The following is an 18,273-nucleotide window of genomic DNA, read 5'->3' on the forward strand; positions in this document are numbered from 1 at the left end:
AAAGCTTTACACACAAAAATAAATATAGGGATATTGTCCATTTATAGCAGAACTGGATTCTGTGTCTGCCCACCAAATAAGGAGGAATATACTTTTAGTTTGGGACTGAATTTACTGATGTGGATGTCCTTACGATTTTGGACTCGTTATGCTAGCAGCAGGGCATAGTTCTAACAATATGCTCAGCTGGTTAACCAAAACTCAGACCCACCCTGGTGTTCACCTGACAATGCACCACACTAAGTTGAGGGGCCAGAAGTTTCTTGAAATAATGCAGAAGTACATAGGAAGCTCCTTCCCTTAGCATTTATGAGCCAGTGGATCCAACAGTGTTCCATAAATGAGTGGCAATTGTGAATGCGATAGGAAATCTGTGACAGGCCTCAACAGGAATTACAGCAGAGGTCCCTAGAGTAATGGAGCAAAGTCACTGCCTCATAAGCAAGTGATTCTTTTCACTTTGGAAAACTGCTCTAGCCATGCTCTGGGAATCTGGGGGAGTCCAAGGGCTAAGGTCAAAACTGCCCACTGTGAGTTGTCTCAGCTACCTAGCTATGAAGTTGGGCATTCTATGCAACATTTTAGCATAAGCTATAAGAGGTATAAAATATAGAATGAGGCTCCAGCCATAGCTGAAGATACAATAAGCTGTCTGAATATAAGTAACACATGCTCCCACCATGCCTACTCTGGCAGCTTGCCTTAGAGAATAGCAGAATGCCCTGCTGAAGAGCCAGTTGTGCCAGGTGGGACAACACCTCATGAGGATGGGGCAATGGCATGCAGGATCTATTATATGTTCTGAATCATGAACCAATGTATGCGTATGTGTGGCTTCTCCTGTAATTAGAATATACAGGTACAGAAACAATGGGGTGGAAGTGGGATCGTACCTTTCACGATTAAGTCTAATGTGTTTATTACTCATCAAATTATTGCTTCTCTTCTCCATGACTTGGGGCTCTGCTGACTTGGCATTTGGGGATCCAAGAGATAACTGCTTCTATAAGAAGACAAAACAATGTTTCCACTGCTGGTCATGTGGGGCTCTTATACAACAGGCAAAAAAAAAAGAAGGTCATGATGTTGACTGGGATGACTGATCCTGAAAAATCTTGATCATCGTGGGAAAGAAGGCTGCTGCTTCAAAGTGGGGATGGGGAAATCTTTTTAAAATTTTGATATAGAGTCTCACTCTCTCACCCACGCTGGAGTGCAGTAGCACCCTCATGGCTCACTGTAGCCTTGACCTCAGGATAGGAAAATCTTAATAGAACTCAGGTCTGCTATTCTAAAGGAGGTCTTAAACAACCATATCCAGTGGAAAAAGTTAATGGAAGACTGCTATATCCCTGTAAGGACAGATTTACCAAGGAAGTAATTCTTATGAGGTGAGTTTGGTAAGAAACTCCAACTTACTGAGTTCTTTTATGAAGGCAAAGGGAACGTGACACAAATTATGGAGAGGAAAATTTATACATATCAACCACAGCCCCATAAGCAATTACAGAATAGGGACTATCACCTCTACCCATATTTCTTTCCTCATTGGGTATATATTTATACATTTTAATAAATTTTAAAATTCTTTATCCCCACTTATACTATTTATATTTGGTATGTAAAAGTGTTTATACAATTTCTTTTTTTCTTTTTAAAAATATCAGGTTTACTGAGGCCTAATTTCTCTTTTTTTTTTTAACAGGGTCTCACTCTGTCGCCCAGGCGGGAGTGCAGTGGTACGATCTTGGCTCGCTGCAACCTCTGCCTCCTGGGTTCAAGCGATTCTTGTACCTCAGTCTCCCAAGTAGCTGGGATTACAGATGCCTGCCACCACGCCTGGCTACTTTTTGTATTTTTAGTAGAAATGGGGTTTCATCTTGTTGGCCAGGCTGGTCTTGAACTCCTGACCTCAGGTGATCAGCCTCCCAAAGTGCTGGTACTACAGGCATAAGTCACAGCACCTGGCCAAATTTTTTTCAAATATTTTAAATCAGCAATTGATTGAATCTAAAGATTCAGAACCTCAGAGGGAGACTATGTTGTTCAGAAGACTTACTGATTTGATTAGCTCAAGACATTTTAAAGTATGCATGGTAAAATTTTAATGGTAACCACGAAATAATAAAATTAGAATATATAATTTCCAAACCAATAGAGAGAAGATACATACAAAAGAAAGAAAAGAAAGGAAGAAAGAGGGGGGAAGGAGGGAAGGAGGGAGGGAGGGAGGGAGGGAAGGAAGGAAGGAAAGGCAAAAATCTAAAATGAGACAAGAAATGTGTATATGTGTGTGGTGGGATGAATATAGTGAAAAGGGGACAAAGCACAAAGCAAGGTGATGGAAATAAGGCCAAATATATCATAATTACAATAAAGTTAGTGACCTAAAAGTGCCATTTAGGACAGAGATACTTAAATTTGAAATAAAAACAAAGTCCAATAATATACTGTACAATAGGCTCACTTAACGTAAGTCAACAGAGAGGTTGAAAGTAAAAGATGAAAAGACTAATCCAGACAAATACTAACAAAAGAAAGCTGAGGTAGTTATATTAACATTAGAGAAAATGGATTTTAAGACATAGTTATATTAACATTAGAGAAAATGGATTTTAAGACAAAAACATTATTAGGAAGGAAGAAGTTTGTTATATAATTTTAAAAATATGCCAGGGGTTTATAAGTACGCAAAAAATTGGTTAAAAAAATAAAAAAGATTTGAATAACACAATTAATTTGTTTTGTTTTGTTTTGTTTTGTGTTGTTTTTGGAGGCAGGGTCTCACTCTGTCACTTAGGCTGGAGTGCCATGGTGTGATCTCGGCTCACCGCAACCTCCACCTCCTGGGTTCCAGTGATTCTTCCACCTCAGCCTTCCCAGTAGCTGGACTACAGGCATGTGCCACCATGCTTAGCTAATTTTTGTATTTTTTGGTAGAGACGGGGTTTCACTATGTTGGCCAGTCTGGCATGATTAGTTTTTGATCACACAATAGAACACAATAGACCCCTCATCTAAAATTTAGGAAATATTCATTCTTTTCAAGCACATGTGGAACATTTATAAAAATTAAATACCTACTAGTCCATAAAGTGTCAGCAAATTTCAAATAATTGCTATAATAATAACATTCTCTGATAATACTATAATTAAATGAGATGTTAATAATAAAGAAAAAGGCTGCCTGTGCTGGCTCACGCCTGTAATCCCAGCACTTTGGGAGGCTGAGGTGGGCAAATTACCTGATGTCAGGAGTTCAAGACCAGCCTGGCCAACATGGTGAAACCCTGTCTCTACTAAAAATACAAAAATTAGCCAGGTGTGGTGGTGTATGCCTGGAATCCCAGCTATGTGGGAGGCTGAGACACGAGAATCACTTGAATCCAGGAGGTAGAGGGTGCAGTGAGCCAAGATCACACCACTGCACTCCAGCCTGGGTGACAGAGCGAGACTCCGTCTCAAAAAAAAAAAAAAAAAAAAGAAAGAAAGAAGAAACTCTCCATGTATTTAGAAATTTAAAAACACGCTCCTAAAAATGTCAATACTCCCCAGAGTGATATATAAGCTTAATAAAATTTCTACTAAAATCCCGCAAGGTTTTATGTAGAATACACAAAATGATTCCCAAATTTATGTGAAAAGGCAAAGGAACTAGAATAGCCAAAATAATTTGGAAAAAGGAATAAAGTGGGGGAACCAGTCTTCCCAATTTCAAGAGCTTTGTAGAGCTACACCTATCATGACTGCGTGGTATTGGCAGAGGGAGAGATACAGATCAATATAACAGGATAGAGAACTCAGAAACAGACCTACACAAAAATGTCTAACTGATTTTTGACAAAGGTGCAAAAGCAATTCAATGACAAAAAGATAGCCTTTTCAACATATGGCACTGGAGTAGTTGAAGATCCATATGCAAAACAAACAAACAAAAATCCATGAACTTTGAAGTAAGTCTCATACTTTCTACAAATATTAACTCAAAATAGATCACAGACTTAAGTATAAAGCATAAAACTACAAAACTTTTAGGAAAAAAATTGGAGGCCAGGCGCGGTGGCTCAGGCCTGTAATCCCAGCACTTTGGGAGGCCGAGACGGGCGGATCACGAGGTCAGGAGATCGAGACCATCCTGGCTAATATGGTGAAACCCTGTCTCTACTTAAAATACAAAAAAAACTAGCCGGGCGACGAGGCGGGTGCCTGTAGTCCCAGCTACTCAGGAGGCTGAGGCAGGAGAATGGCGTACAAAACCCGGGAGGCGGAGCTTGCAGTGAGCTGAGATCCGGCCACTGCACTCCAGCCTGGGTGGCAGAGCAAGACTCCGTCTCAAAAAAAAAAAAAAAGAAAAGAAAAAAAATTGGAGAAAATATTTGAGACCTAGCACTAGCAACGATTTATTAGATTTGACACTAAAACGTAATTCATAAAAGGAGAGATCGATAAATTGGACTCTATAAAAATAAAAAAACTGTTGTTCTCTCAGAAACCCTGTTGACAAGATAAAAGAAAGGCTAAAACTGAAGAAAACCATATATCCAACAAAGGACTAGTATCCAGAATATACTCTCAAAAGAACTCTCAAAACTCAACAGTAAAAAATAATCCATTAGATGCCAAATGAGCACATATAAAGATATTTAATATCATTAGCCATTAGGGAAATGCAAATTAAAGCCACAATAAAATATCAGCATATACTCTCTCTAGTTAAAATAAAAAATTTTGACAACATCAAATGCTGGCAAGTATGCAGAGAAACCAAATCATTCATATATTGCTGGTGGGAATGTAAAACAGTAGAGTTGAATTGAAAAACAGATTGGCAGTTTCTTAAAAAAAAAAACAAAAAACAAACTAAATGAAATATGACTCAACAATTACACCCCTAGGCATCTATCTCAGAGAAATAAAGACTTATATTCACATAGTAACCTGTATATGAATATTCATAGCAGCTTTATCTGTAAATCCTTAAACTAGAAACAACTCAGATGTTCTTCAGTGGGTGAATAAAGAGTGGTACATCCATATTATGGATTATTCCTTAGCAATAGTAACAAATTATTGATAAAGGCAATAATCTGGATAAACCTCCAGGGAATGATGCTGAGTGAAAAAAAATCCCAAATGGTTATATACTGCAAGGTTCCATTTATACAATTCTTGAAATAACAAAATTATAGAAATAGAGAACAGATGAGTGGTTGCCAGGGCTTAAGACAGTTATAGGAAGGAAATGCACGTGGCTGTAAAAGAACAACACAAGAAGAGATCCTTGTGGTGATAGAGTTGTTCTGTATCTTGACTGCATTAATGTCAATAAGATTGGAGCTGCATTTAGAATGGTGGAGTAAGGATCGCCAAAAACTGATTTCTCCAGAAAAGCAATGAGAGCACTGGCAAAAAAATTGTTAAAATCAACATTTTTAGAACTCTGAAAATTAACCAAATGCTCACAAAAGTCTGAGGAGCATTTTTTCTCTCTCTCACACACACACAAATGGCTAAATCTCATAAGAAGAACAAGCTTGATGGCATTTTAACTTGTCCTATTGCCATCCCTCTTTCTGCAGTTCCACAGTAGCCTTGGAAACCAACAACCTTCAATCATGGTAACTCTGAAAACCAGCAACCTAGCAGTCACTGAAGGGGGCAGAATGGGCTTGGAGTTCCCCTAAATGCTCATCTTCCATGAGTTATTCTTTGACTTGTCTGGCAGTTTCCCAGAAACCACAGGGGCTCTCAGGGTTGGTCTTTATTGGAACTGACTCAGGGTTAATTCACTGTGAACAGCCTTTTCTTTGGAGTATTTATTGAAAACGATTAGTGGCAACTGTTTAACATCTTGGGTGCCTGAGGTGATAACAGTTGAGGGAAGAAAAGATTATAAGGAAAAACTGAGGAATAAGAATTTTTTTTTTTGAGATGGAGTCTTGCTCTGTTGCCCAGGCTGGAGTGCAGTGGCACGATCTCCGCTCACTGCAAACCTCTGCCTCCTGAGTTCAAGTGATTCTCCTGCCTCAGTCTCCTGAGTAGCTGGGATTACAGGCATGTACCACCACACCCAGCTAATTACTGTATTTTTAGTAGAGACGGGGTTTCGCCATGTTGGCCAGGCTGGTCTCGAACTCCTGGCCTCAAATTATCTGCCCACCTTGGCCTCCCAAAGTGCTGAGATTACAAGCATGAGCCACTGTGCCCAGCTGGATTAAGAAATTTATAAGTGTTTGGAAAGCTTAATCAGATTCCTGGAAATGTAGACAACCACATGCATGTACAGGTGACCACACGCATGTACAGGCTGTATTCCTGCCCAGAACGATGTGTGTACCCAGGAACACACTTTGAGAAGACCTTAATCTCTAACCACTGGCAGACCTTGAGGTTCTGCACAAGCAGAAAGTAAAGACTAAAGCAGAGTTGTCTAGTGTATGGTAGAGCTTTATGGATATATCCCAACACACACACACAGACCTTTGGCAAAGGCTGGGAGACTTATCAATTCAAAGCATTTAAGAAAATATCTGTCCATTTATTACCTGATCACTAAGCTAAACAAGCAGAGACTATAGTGGCCAAACGTTATAAAGAATACAGACTTTACAGAATTAATTTAGGAAAGTAACTAGACAAACAGAAGCAAGAGCAATTGCAACAATAAATTCTGGGGAGGAAGGGGAATCTGATTTCTGGAGTTGTCACATTTTATTATTTAAAACAACCAGTTTTAAATAAAAGTGTATGAGATATGCAAAGAAACAGGAAAAATAACCTATACACAGTGGGGGCTGGGTCAGGGGAAGCAATGAATAGAAACTGTCAGGAAGCCCTGATGTTGGATTTACTAGACAAAGACTTTAAATAGGATAGTATAAAGATGTTCAATTAAAGAAAACTATATCTAGAGAACTAAAGAAGAGCATGAGAATAATGTCTCACTATAAAGAAAATATTGATAAAAAGATAAAACTATAAACGAGGACCAAACAGAAATTCCAGAGCTGAAAAGTACAGTAACTGAAATGAAAAATTCACTAGAAGAGCTCAATAGTAGATTCAAACTAGCAGAAAGAAGTATTAGCAAACTGGAAGAAAGGTCAATTGAGATGCCCCAATATGAAAAACAGAGAGAAAAAGAATAAAGAAAATGAACAGAACTTCAGAGATCTGTGAAACACCATGAAGTGTACTATCATACATATAAAGGAAATCAAAGAAGCACAGGAGAGTGACCTAAAAATAATACTGGAAGAAAAAAAGGCCAAAACTCTCCAAATTTGTGAAAAACATTAATCTACACATTTAAGAAGCTCAGCAGACTCAAAATAAGATAAACTCAAAAAGATTTGCCCCTAGACACATTATAGTCAAATTGTTGAAAGCAAAGGACAAAGGGAATCTTGAAACTAGTGACAGAGAAGTAATTCATCACATATAACGGATCCTTGGTAAAACTAACAACTGATTTCTCATTAATGTCAATATCTTGATTGTGATATTTTCTATAGTTTTACAATTAGGAGAAATTTTACAAATTGGGAGAAACTGGGTAAAGCATACACAGGATCTCTTTCTATTATTTCTTACAGTTGCATGTGAATCTATAATTATCTCAAAATTTAATTTAACATACTCCTGAAACAATACTTGAGTCCAAGATGAAATTGTAATAAAAGTGTAAAAAATATTTAGAAGTGAACAATATTAAAAATACTAAGTATCAACACTTGGGAAACAAAACAGTAGTGGTAATTCAAGGTAAACTTATATAGTCTTGTATGCTTATATTGGAAATTAAATCCTGAAAATGACATAATTAAGCACCCAACTGATGACAGTAGAAAATAAAGAATGAACTCAAAGAAAGTAAAAGGAAGCATATAAAAATTATTAAAGCAACAATCAAGAACATACAATAGCCAGGCATAGTAGTGTATACCTGTAGTCCTGACTACTTGGGAGGCTGAGGCAAGAGGATCATTGGAGCCCAGAAATTTGAGTCCAGTCTGGATAACACAGTGAGATATCATCTATAAAAACAAAATAAAATGGTATTTTAAGAAATAATCTTAAAAAGTACGATAGAGGGGATCAATACCAAAAGCTTGTTATATAGGGAAGAAACTAATAAAACTGACAAACTACAGGGGGTGGGGGGAGGGGAGAAGAGAGAGGGAGAAAAAAATGTTAGTAATGCAGAGGGGGACATAACTACATATGAACTATAGACGAAAAAAATGTTTTTAAAACTTAGATGAACAAAATCTTAGGAAAACATACTTCAAGAAGAAATAAGTCCTATGACCAGTAAAGAAACTGAAGTTAGTAAAAATCTTCTTACAATGCAGCCATCAGGATTACATAATTTATATGATCTGAATGTCCCCTAAAACTCATGTTGTTTCACGTTGAAGCAGTCTCACCAATATAATAGTATTAAGAGGTAGGTAATTCGTCTGTGTCAAAACAGGGAGGATAATAAAACAAAGAGGTAACCCCTTTAGCTAATGATTAATTCATGAAATGGAGTCCTCATGAATGGGATTAGTGACTTTATAAAAGGGCCCATTCCTTTTGCCCTTTCATCTCTTCTGCCATGTGAGGACATAGTGTTCATCCCCTGAAGGAGGCAACAACAAGGGGCTAACTTGAAAGCAGAGACTAGGTCCTCACCAGACACCAAACCTGCTGGCACCTTGATCTTGGACTTTCCAGCTTCCAGAACTGTGAGAAAATAAATTTCATTTCTTTGTAAATTACCCAGTGTCAGGTATTTTGTTATAGCAGCAGAAACGCAGTAAGACAGTGAATTCTACCAACTTTTTAAGAAACAGTTTATTCCAATCTTATAAAAACTCTTACAGAAAATAGAAAAAGAGAAAATAAGCCCAACTCACTTATGAGGTAAATAAAACTTGATTCCCTAAACAATCAAATTATAGACAATCTCACTTTGGAGCCTATATGTAAAAATATTAAAGTATTAGCAAACCAAATCAGTGAGATATTTTAAAAAGGTAATATATAATGACAAAGTCAGGCTAATCCAGGGATGCAAGAATGGTTTAATATATATTATATATTTTTTGTAAGTAGAATTTTCCATTGCTAAGAGAATGGTTTAATATTAGAGAAACAATTCTTCACATTACAGATTAAAGGGGTACTTGATATGGAAAAAAACAAACTCAGCTTCTCCTACTATATCCTTACAACACAGAACACTTCTGTGACTCCAGATGTGCGGGGGTTTATACCCACACATCAAGCAACCAATCCGTTCTGCAGCAGATAACATCTGAGTGTCTTTTAGTTCTATTTGATTCTGACATTATCTACCTGGAGTTCTCTACCCATAGGTTGAGAGATCAGTCCCACAAGACTTCTCTCCACTTTGGATGCAAGTTACAAGCATAGATTGTGCTTACATTGTGCGACCTGAGTTTCTGACCAATTGGCTATAAATTGAGGGTTCCCATGACTCCCTCCTGGGGTTTGATTAATTTGCTAGAACAGCTCACTCAGCTCAGGGAAACATTTTACTTACATTTATCCATTTATTATAAAAGATATTGCAAAGGATATAGATAACAGCCAGATGAAAGAGATGCATAGGATGAGGTATGAGAGAAGGGGCATGGAGCTTCCATGCTCTCTCCAGGCCTGCCAATTTCCAGGAATCCTATCTGGAAGCTCTCTAAACCCAGTCCTTTTGGGTTTTTATGGAAGCTTCATTACATACACATGACTTATTAAATCATTAGCCATTGGTGATCAACTTGAGCTTCAGCTTCTCTCCCCTCCTCGGATATTGGGAGGTGGGCTAAATATCCCAATTCTCTAAAAATGCCTTGGTCTTTCCTGTGACTTGCCCCCATCCTGAAGCTACCTATGAGCTGACAGCCACTAGTCATCTCACTAGCATACAAAGCATCCCCTTATCAATTATGATTATAACCCCCTTATCATGAAATCCCCTCCAGAGATTTCAAGGGTTTTAGGGGCTGTATGTCAGGAAACAAGAATAAAGACCAAATATATATACTTCACAATATCCCAAGGAGAAAACCAATTATTATCTCAATAGATGCAGAGAAAGCATTTTGTGATGATAAAACAATTAAAAGTAGAAACAATTTTCCTTAATTTATTAAAGAGTATCTAACATACCTTTATAGAAAACATCATTCTTGATAGGGAAATGTCAGAAGCATTCCTCTTAACTATGTAATCAGGGCTGGACATGGTGGGAGGCTGAGGCAGGAGGATTGCTTGAGCCCAGGAGTTCAAAACCAGACTGGGCAACATAGTGAGACCCTGTCTCTACAAAAAATATACAAATTTAGGCAGGTGTGGTGGCATGTACCTATAGTCCCAGCTACTCAGGTCGCTGAGGTGGGAGCATTGCTTGAGCCCAGGAGGTCAAGGCTGCAACGAGCCGTGATCACACCAGTGTACTCCAGCCTGGGTGGCGGAGCAAGACACTATCTCCAATAAATAAATAAATAAAATAAGTAACAAGATAAAGATTTATACTATCACTTTTTCTATCCAAAACTGTGCTAAAAGTTGGAGTGGGGTAGTGGAGACAGAGACAAAGACAGAGACAGAGAGAGAAAGAGAGAGAAATGATACCATATATATCCAGTGGACCCCAGTCTCTGGCTGGTCCCTTTAGACCCAGGCACCAGGCCTGCCTGCCCACTGATTCAGATACTAGGCCATGCTGTCCAGGGACTCCAGCAATAAGCCTTCTCATAGACCCCACCAGTTGGCCTGCCCAGAATCTCTGAACAAGCTGACTGGTGAAGGGCTTTCCTTGCTGAAGCCAGTGTGCAAAGACTGGAAGAGACGCCTACTTTTGCAAATGCACAGACATCAACACAAGGCAATGAGGATCAAGAATAATCAGGAAAACAAGATACCACCACCAAAGGAACAAAATAAAGTACCAGTAACTAACTCTAAAGAAACAGATCTATGAACTGCCTGACAAGAAATTAAAAATAATAATTTTAAAGTAGACCAGTGAGCTACAAGAGAATACAGACAACTAAGCAAAGTCAGGAAAACAAGACATAAAGAAAATGAGTGAGATGTTCAACAAAGATAGAAACCATAAAAAGAACTAAACAAATTCTGCAGCTGAAACACACAATGACTGAACTGAAAAAATTCCATAGACACCTTCAATAGCAGATTCCATCAAACAGAAGAAAAAAACCTGTGAGCTCAAAAACAGGACATTTGAAATTATTCAGCCAGGGAAACAAAAAGAAAAAAATAGTGGAAAAGAATGAAGAAAGCCCATGGGACTTGTGGAATACCATCCAGTGAACCAATGTATGTATTATGGGATTCCCAGAAGAAGAGAAAGATAAAGGGACAGAAATAATATTTAAAGAAATAATGAGAGAGAGCTTCCCAAATCTGGAGAAGGAAATGAACATCCAGGTCCATTAATCCCCCCAAAAACCCAAATAGTTAACGAGATTTTTACCGAGACACATTGTACTCCAATTCCCAAAGAGAGAATTTTGAAAGGAGCAAAAGAAAAAGACTTGTCACATCCAAAGAAACTCCATAACACTATGAGTGAATTTCCCAGCAGAAACCCTGTAGGCTAGGAGAGACTAAGATGATATATTCAAAGTGATGAAAGAAAACAACAACAATAAAAACTGCCAACTCCAGCAAAGCTATCCTTCACAAATCAAGGAGATATAAAGACTTTCCCAGACAAACAAAAGCTGAGGGAGTTCATCACAACTAGACCTGCCTTACAAATGCTAAGGAAAGTTCTTCAAAGTGAAACAAAAGGACATATGTCAAAGATATATCTGCACTCAACTATTCACTGCCACACTACTGACAATAGCCAAGATTTGGAATCAAAGTTTCCATCAATGGATAAATGGACAAAGAAAATGTGATAAACACACACAATGAAATATTATTCAGCCTTAAACAGAAGGAAATCCACCAGGAATGGTGGCTCACACCTGCAATTCCAGCAGTTTGGGAAGCTGAAGTGGGAGGACTGCTTGAGCTCAGGAGTTGGAGTTCAGTCTTGGTAACCTAGTGAGACCTCATCTGTACAAAAAATTTAAAAAAAAAAATAGCCAGGTGTTGTGGCTCACACCTGTAGTCTTAATTACTTGAGAGGCTGAGGTGGGAGGATCACTTGAGCCTAGGAGATGAATCCAGCCTGGGCAACACAGTAAGACATTGTCTCTAAAAAATTTAAAGAAGGAAATGCTGTCACTTGTGACAACATGGATGAACCTTGTAGGGTCCCCAGTTTCCCCTTTCTTTCTTTGTTCTGACTCAGAGACAGAGTGCCTTGACCATTCTATGGCCTGGCGAGCTGCATGTTTTCTCCTTTGGGCTTGAACCCAAGCTGGGACCTTGAACATCTCCATGAACTGATATATTTGTTTAGGTTGTTGTCCAAAACACTGAAACATCAACATATTGCTAAATATGTAGAAAACAGCCTTGGCCCTGAGCTAAACTCCTTAAAACCCCATATAAGCTTTATAACCCAATCTCTTTGTTGACATACCTAGGTAGAACATCTTTTTTCTCACTGTCCATCATGAAGACTGCTGATGTACTCTGCATGTAAGTTCCCCTGATTAGTGCTTTGGACTGATCATTCTGGCATTTAATGCTTCTTTCTTTGGAATCCCTACTCTCTCCATGTCAGGATGGTTTGGTCAGTCCCTTGCAAGAACTTCTCTGCTGCCACTTTTGTGGGAACTTCAGCACTGGACTTGACTAGATAGAACAAATGTGGACGGCATTATGCTAAGTGAAATAAGCCCGAGATAGGCTTGTGGTAATCATTTCACAATGTATACAAATATCAAAACATCATATTGTATACCTTAAATATGTACAATTTTTACTTCTCAATTATGTCTCAGTAAAGCTGGGGGGAAAAAGAAATTAAAGGTCTAATGTCTGAAAGAGAGGATTAAAACTATTATTCACAGATACATAATTCTATAGAGAAAACTCTTAACCTGCCAAATTATTAGAAACAATAAAGGTTAGCAACGTGGCTAAATACAAAATGATATGCAAAAATAAATCATATTTTCAATACAACTAACAGGAGAAAAATTTAAGATACTACTTACAGGCAGTAGTGGCAATGATCAGGCTGGATAAAATTTGCTTTCTAGCTTCCTCCTCCAGTCTTCTGTCAATTCTGTGAGCCCTCCTTAAACCCTAGAATTTCCAATAAATTCTTTTTGTGCTTGAGGCACAAAAAGGTTGAATTAATTTAAAAAAAATTTTTTTTTTTTTAGACAAGAGTCTTGCTCTGTCACCCAGGTTGGAGTGCAGTGGCGTGATTTTGGTTCACTGCAACCTCACCTCCTGGGTTCACGCAATTCTCATGTCTGAGCCTCTCGAATAGCTGGAATTACAGGCACCCACCACTATGCCCTTCTAATTTTTTGTATTTTTAGTAGAGACGGGGTTTTGCCATGCTGGCCAGGCTGGTCTCGAACTCCTGACTTCAAAAGATCTGCCTGCCTCGGCCTCCCAAAGTGCTGGGATTACAGGCGTGGGCCACTGAGCCCAGCCTTGACCCCACCTTTCAAAAAAAATTAGATCAGTTGAATTATTTTTTTTCATTTGCAAGCACACATCCTGTAACCACACTATTTGATGTTTTATTTATTTATATTACTTAGTTTTATTTTATCTGAGACAAGGCCTAACTCTGTCACCCAAGTTGGACTGCAGTGGTGCCATCACGGCTCACTGTAGCCTCAACCTTCTGGACTCAATCGATCCTCCCACTTTAGCCTCCCAAGTAGCTGGGACTGCAGGTGGATGCCACAAGGCCTGCCTAATTTTTGTATTTTTTTTTTTTGTAGAGACAAGGTTTCACCATGTTGCCCAGGTTGGTCTCGAACTCCTGGGCTCAAGCAATCTGCCTGCCTCAGCCTCCCAAAGCACTAGGCTTACAGCTATGAGCCACTGCACCCAACCTTATTATTTTAATGAGATATTTGGACTAAAATACATGTGTTGGGGTCCCCAAGATCGCCCCCAAGTCCAGTGATTTTCTAGAAGGAATCACTGGACTCAGTAGTATACAGCTGTACTCATGACTGTGACACATTGAAAGGATACAGAGCAAAATCAGTAAAGGGAAAATACACAGGGAGTGAAGTCCAGAGGAAACCAGGCCCAGGCTTTCATGAATCCTCTCCCAGTGGAGTCACTCTTATCGGTTAAAGTGGTGGAGAACATGCCTAAAATCCAAGTCTCCAGATGCCAACTATGTGCCTGGTCTGGTTACCATCCTTGAAGGATCTGCTTACAAGATTGGCTCACTGTAACCTTGAACTCCTGGCTCAAGTGATCCTCCCACCTCAGCCTCCTGAGAAAACTGAGACTACAGGCATGCACTACCAGGCCTGGCTAATTAAAAAAAAAAAAGAAAAAGAAAATTGGAGATAGGGTCTTGCTATGGTGCCCAGTCTGGTTTCAAACTCCTGGCCTCAAGTGATCCTTCTACCTCGGCCTCACAAAGTGCTGAGATTACAGCATGAGCCACTGCACCCAGTCTATATTTCTTTTTCATGTGTGATATGGTCTGGCTGTGTCCCCACTCAAATCTCATCATGTAGTTCCCATAATCCCCATGTGTCATGGGAGGGATCCAGTGGGAGGTAACTGAATCATCCGGTAGTTACCCTCATGCTGTTCTTGTGATAGTGAGTGAGTTATCATGGCACCTGATGGCTTTCTATGGGGCTTTGCCCCTTTTGTCCATTCTACTTATTGCTGCTGCCATGTGAAGAAGGATGTGTTTGCTTCCCCTTGTGCCATGATTGCAAGTTTCCTAAGGCTTCCCCAGCCATGCTGAACTGAGTCAATTAAACCTCTTTCCTTTATAAATTATTCAGTCTTGGCATGAGAACAGACTAAAACAATATGAGTTATCTTTCTTGGAATTAGTAATTCTCTGATTTAAAATTTTTATTTTCTATGTATACATTATTAAATCCATCCAGAAACTCTTCATCAATATTGAAAAACTTCCTCTCATATGGTCAAATGTATGTGTTTATCCATTCCGATTGTTTCTGGAGTCCTTTGTCTTCCTACTCCAATGGTTTCATTTTAGACCTGCCACACAATTCTCTTCCTTGAATTTCCCTTCATCATAATCCATAATCCTGGGGATATCTTTTGCTTCTTTCTTATACTGAATCCTGTATTAGTCCATTCTCACATTGCTATAAAGAAATATCTGAAACTGGTTAATTTTATATATATGTGTGTGTGTGTGTGTGTATATATATATGAGGTTTAATTGAGTCACAGTTCTGTAGGCTATACAGGAAACATGGTGGCATCTGCTTCTGGGGAGGCCTCAGGAAACTTACAATCCTGGAGGAAGGCAAAGGGGAAGCCCACAGTATACATGGCTGGAGCAGGAGGAAGGGTGGAAGCAGGAGCCACACATTTTTAAACAACCAGATCTCACGAGAACTCATTATTGTGATGATAGTAACAAAGGGAAGCAGAAAATCTATCCTCATGGTCCAATCACCTCCCACCCAGGCCCCACCTCCAACACTGGAGATTACGATTTGACATGAGATTTCGGCAGGGACTCAGATCCAAAGCCATTTCCTGGATCCCATGTATTTTACTTTTCTTGTTTCTCTTCTACCTCATTTTTTGTGAAAAATGTTATGCAGTTATTTCCTGAGAAAGTATAGATAAATGTGAAATCTTGAATGTTTGCAAATGTCTATACTATTCTCACACTTGATATTTTGGCTGGGCATAGACTTTTCTATTGGAAACATTGTTTCTCAGCATTTGAAAGAGTTTTTTTAATTGCCTGATAGCTTCTCGATACCATTCTGATTCCTAGTTCTTTGTATCTGACCTGCTTTCTCTCTCCAAAAACTTTTTGGATTCTTTCCTTTTCTATCACTAGTGTTCTTGGTTTAGATATTTTGCATTTATTGAACCAGAGCACTGGGGGAGCCTTTCATTCTGGAAACTCACCACCTTCATTTCTGGGAAAAATTCTCATCTCTTTCTAGAACTACTGTAAATGGAATGTTGAGCTTCTTAAATTCATCTTCAAATTCTCTTTTTTATTCTCTTTTCTGTCCTATTTTCCATCTCCTTTTCTCTCTGGGAGAGTTGTTAAACCTCACCTTCTAACTCTTCCATTACAGACTTTAAAATTTTTTCACATTTTTAATATTCAAGATTTGCTCTTTTCTGACTCCTTCTTTTCTGTCCCTTCTTCCTTCTTCCTTCCCTTTCTCTCTCTCTCTCCCCTCCCCTTGCTATCTTTATTTCTTTGAGACAAGGTCTCTGTCACCCAGGCCAGAGTGCAGTGGTGCGACCTTGGCTCACTGCAGCCTCAACCTCCTGGACTGAAGCAATCCTCCCGCCTCAGCCTCCCAACTAGCTGGGACCACAGGCACATGCCACCACACCTGGCTATTTTTTTTTTTTTTCTTTGTAGAGATGAGGTTTCTTTATGTTGCCCATGCTGATCTTGAACTCCTGGGCTCAATTGAGCCACTCACCTCGGCCTCCCAAAGTGCTGGGATTACAGGTGTGAGCCACAGAGCCTGGCCTCCCCATCTTTTTTTTTTTTTTTTTTTTTTGAGATGGAGTCTCCCTTTGTTGCCTAGGCTGGAGTGCAGTGGCACTCTCTCTGCTCACTGCAACCTCTGCCTCCCTGGTTCAAGCAATTCTCCTACCTTAGCCTCCTAAGTAGTTGGGATTACAGGTGCCTGCCACCCCACTGAGCTAAATTTTTTGTATTTTTAGTAGATATGAGATTTTGCCATTTTGGCCAGGCTGGTCTCGAACTCCTGATCTCAGGTGATCCGCCCACCTTGGTCTCCCAAAGTGCTGGGATTACAGGTGTGAGCCACCACGCCCAGCATCTTTTTTTTTTTTTTTTTAAATGAAGACGGGGTATTTCTATGTCACCTAGACTGGTTTGAAACTCCTGGCCTCAAGCGATTCTCCCACTCTGGCCTCCCAAAGTGCTGGGATTACTAGGCATGAGCCATCACCCCTAGCCAGCTACTCTTTGAGGCTCATAGAGATTTCTGTTTGTTTTCTTTGGTTCTCTATATTGTCTGTTTTCCCCGTTCTTTTTTCTTGGATTCTGACCTTCATGATACTTTCCTCATATATCTGTTGGTTTTTGATTGTTTATTCAATGTTAAGAGGTAATTTTTTTTAAAGCTGTTTAAAACTCTGTGTTGGGGTAGGGGTGGGGAATGCTTGATACCAGGTGAGCTTCAGCATAAGGCAAAAGGTGACAGCCTGGATGTTTTAGTGAAGATGTTCCATCGCCAGTATTCATAAATAGGTCTTTTCTCCATCTTCAGAGAGGAATCATGGAATTCTCTAACATTCTGTAATCCATTGCTTCTCAAACCTTAATACGCACATGAATCATGTAGGGAGATCTTAAAATGCAGATTCTGGTTTGGTAGATCTAGTGTGGGCCCTAAAATTCCACATCTTTAACCAACTCCCTGGAAATGTCAATACTATTGGTTCTTGGACAATAATCTAAGTAGCAAGGTTCTGGCTGTGGGTGGTGGCTCACCTCTATAATCCCAGCATGTTAGAAGGCCAAGTTGGGAGCACTGCTGTTCAAGACCGGCCTAGGCAACAAAGTGAGACCCTGTCTCTTAAAAAAAAAAAAAAAAATATCGAGGCATGATGCTATGTACCTGTAGTCCCAGCTACTCAGGAGGCTGAGGTGGGAGGATCGCTTGAGCTTGGGAGGTTGAGGCTGCAGTGAGCTGTGATCACAGCACTGCATTCCACCCTGTGCAACAGAGCAAGACCCCATCTCAAAAAACAAAAACAAACAGCAGCAAAGTTCTCAAATAAACCTGGCTTCCAGTGTTTTGCAATGTGATTGAGGGAAGAGGTAGGACCCCTAAGAATTTTGATCTATGAAACATTTATTTCAACTAAAAGGATGGACTGACTAGAAATGTTTTCATGGAATTTTCTCTTAGCCCCATTCTAGACCACCAGATTCCAGTAATTTGCACCAGATTCCCCCTTCCTCATCAGTCTAGGGAAGGACATGTGATGGTGATGATTGGGGCTGGGGGGAGCATCTTATTATTTAGTATGTAGAGTTTCCCTTTAATTTCCGTTTTCAGTGTGACACTTCATCCCTGTCTTCATTGGTTCCTGGTGGCCCCACGTCTAGAACTTCTTTAGTTCAATTTC

This window comes from Rhinopithecus bieti, unplaced genomic scaffold, assembly GCF_001698545.2.
Source record: "Rhinopithecus bieti isolate Rb0 unplaced genomic scaffold, ASM169854v2 scaffold_4553, whole genome shotgun sequence".
NCBI lineage: Eukaryota > Metazoa > Chordata > Mammalia > Primates > Cercopithecidae > Rhinopithecus > Rhinopithecus bieti.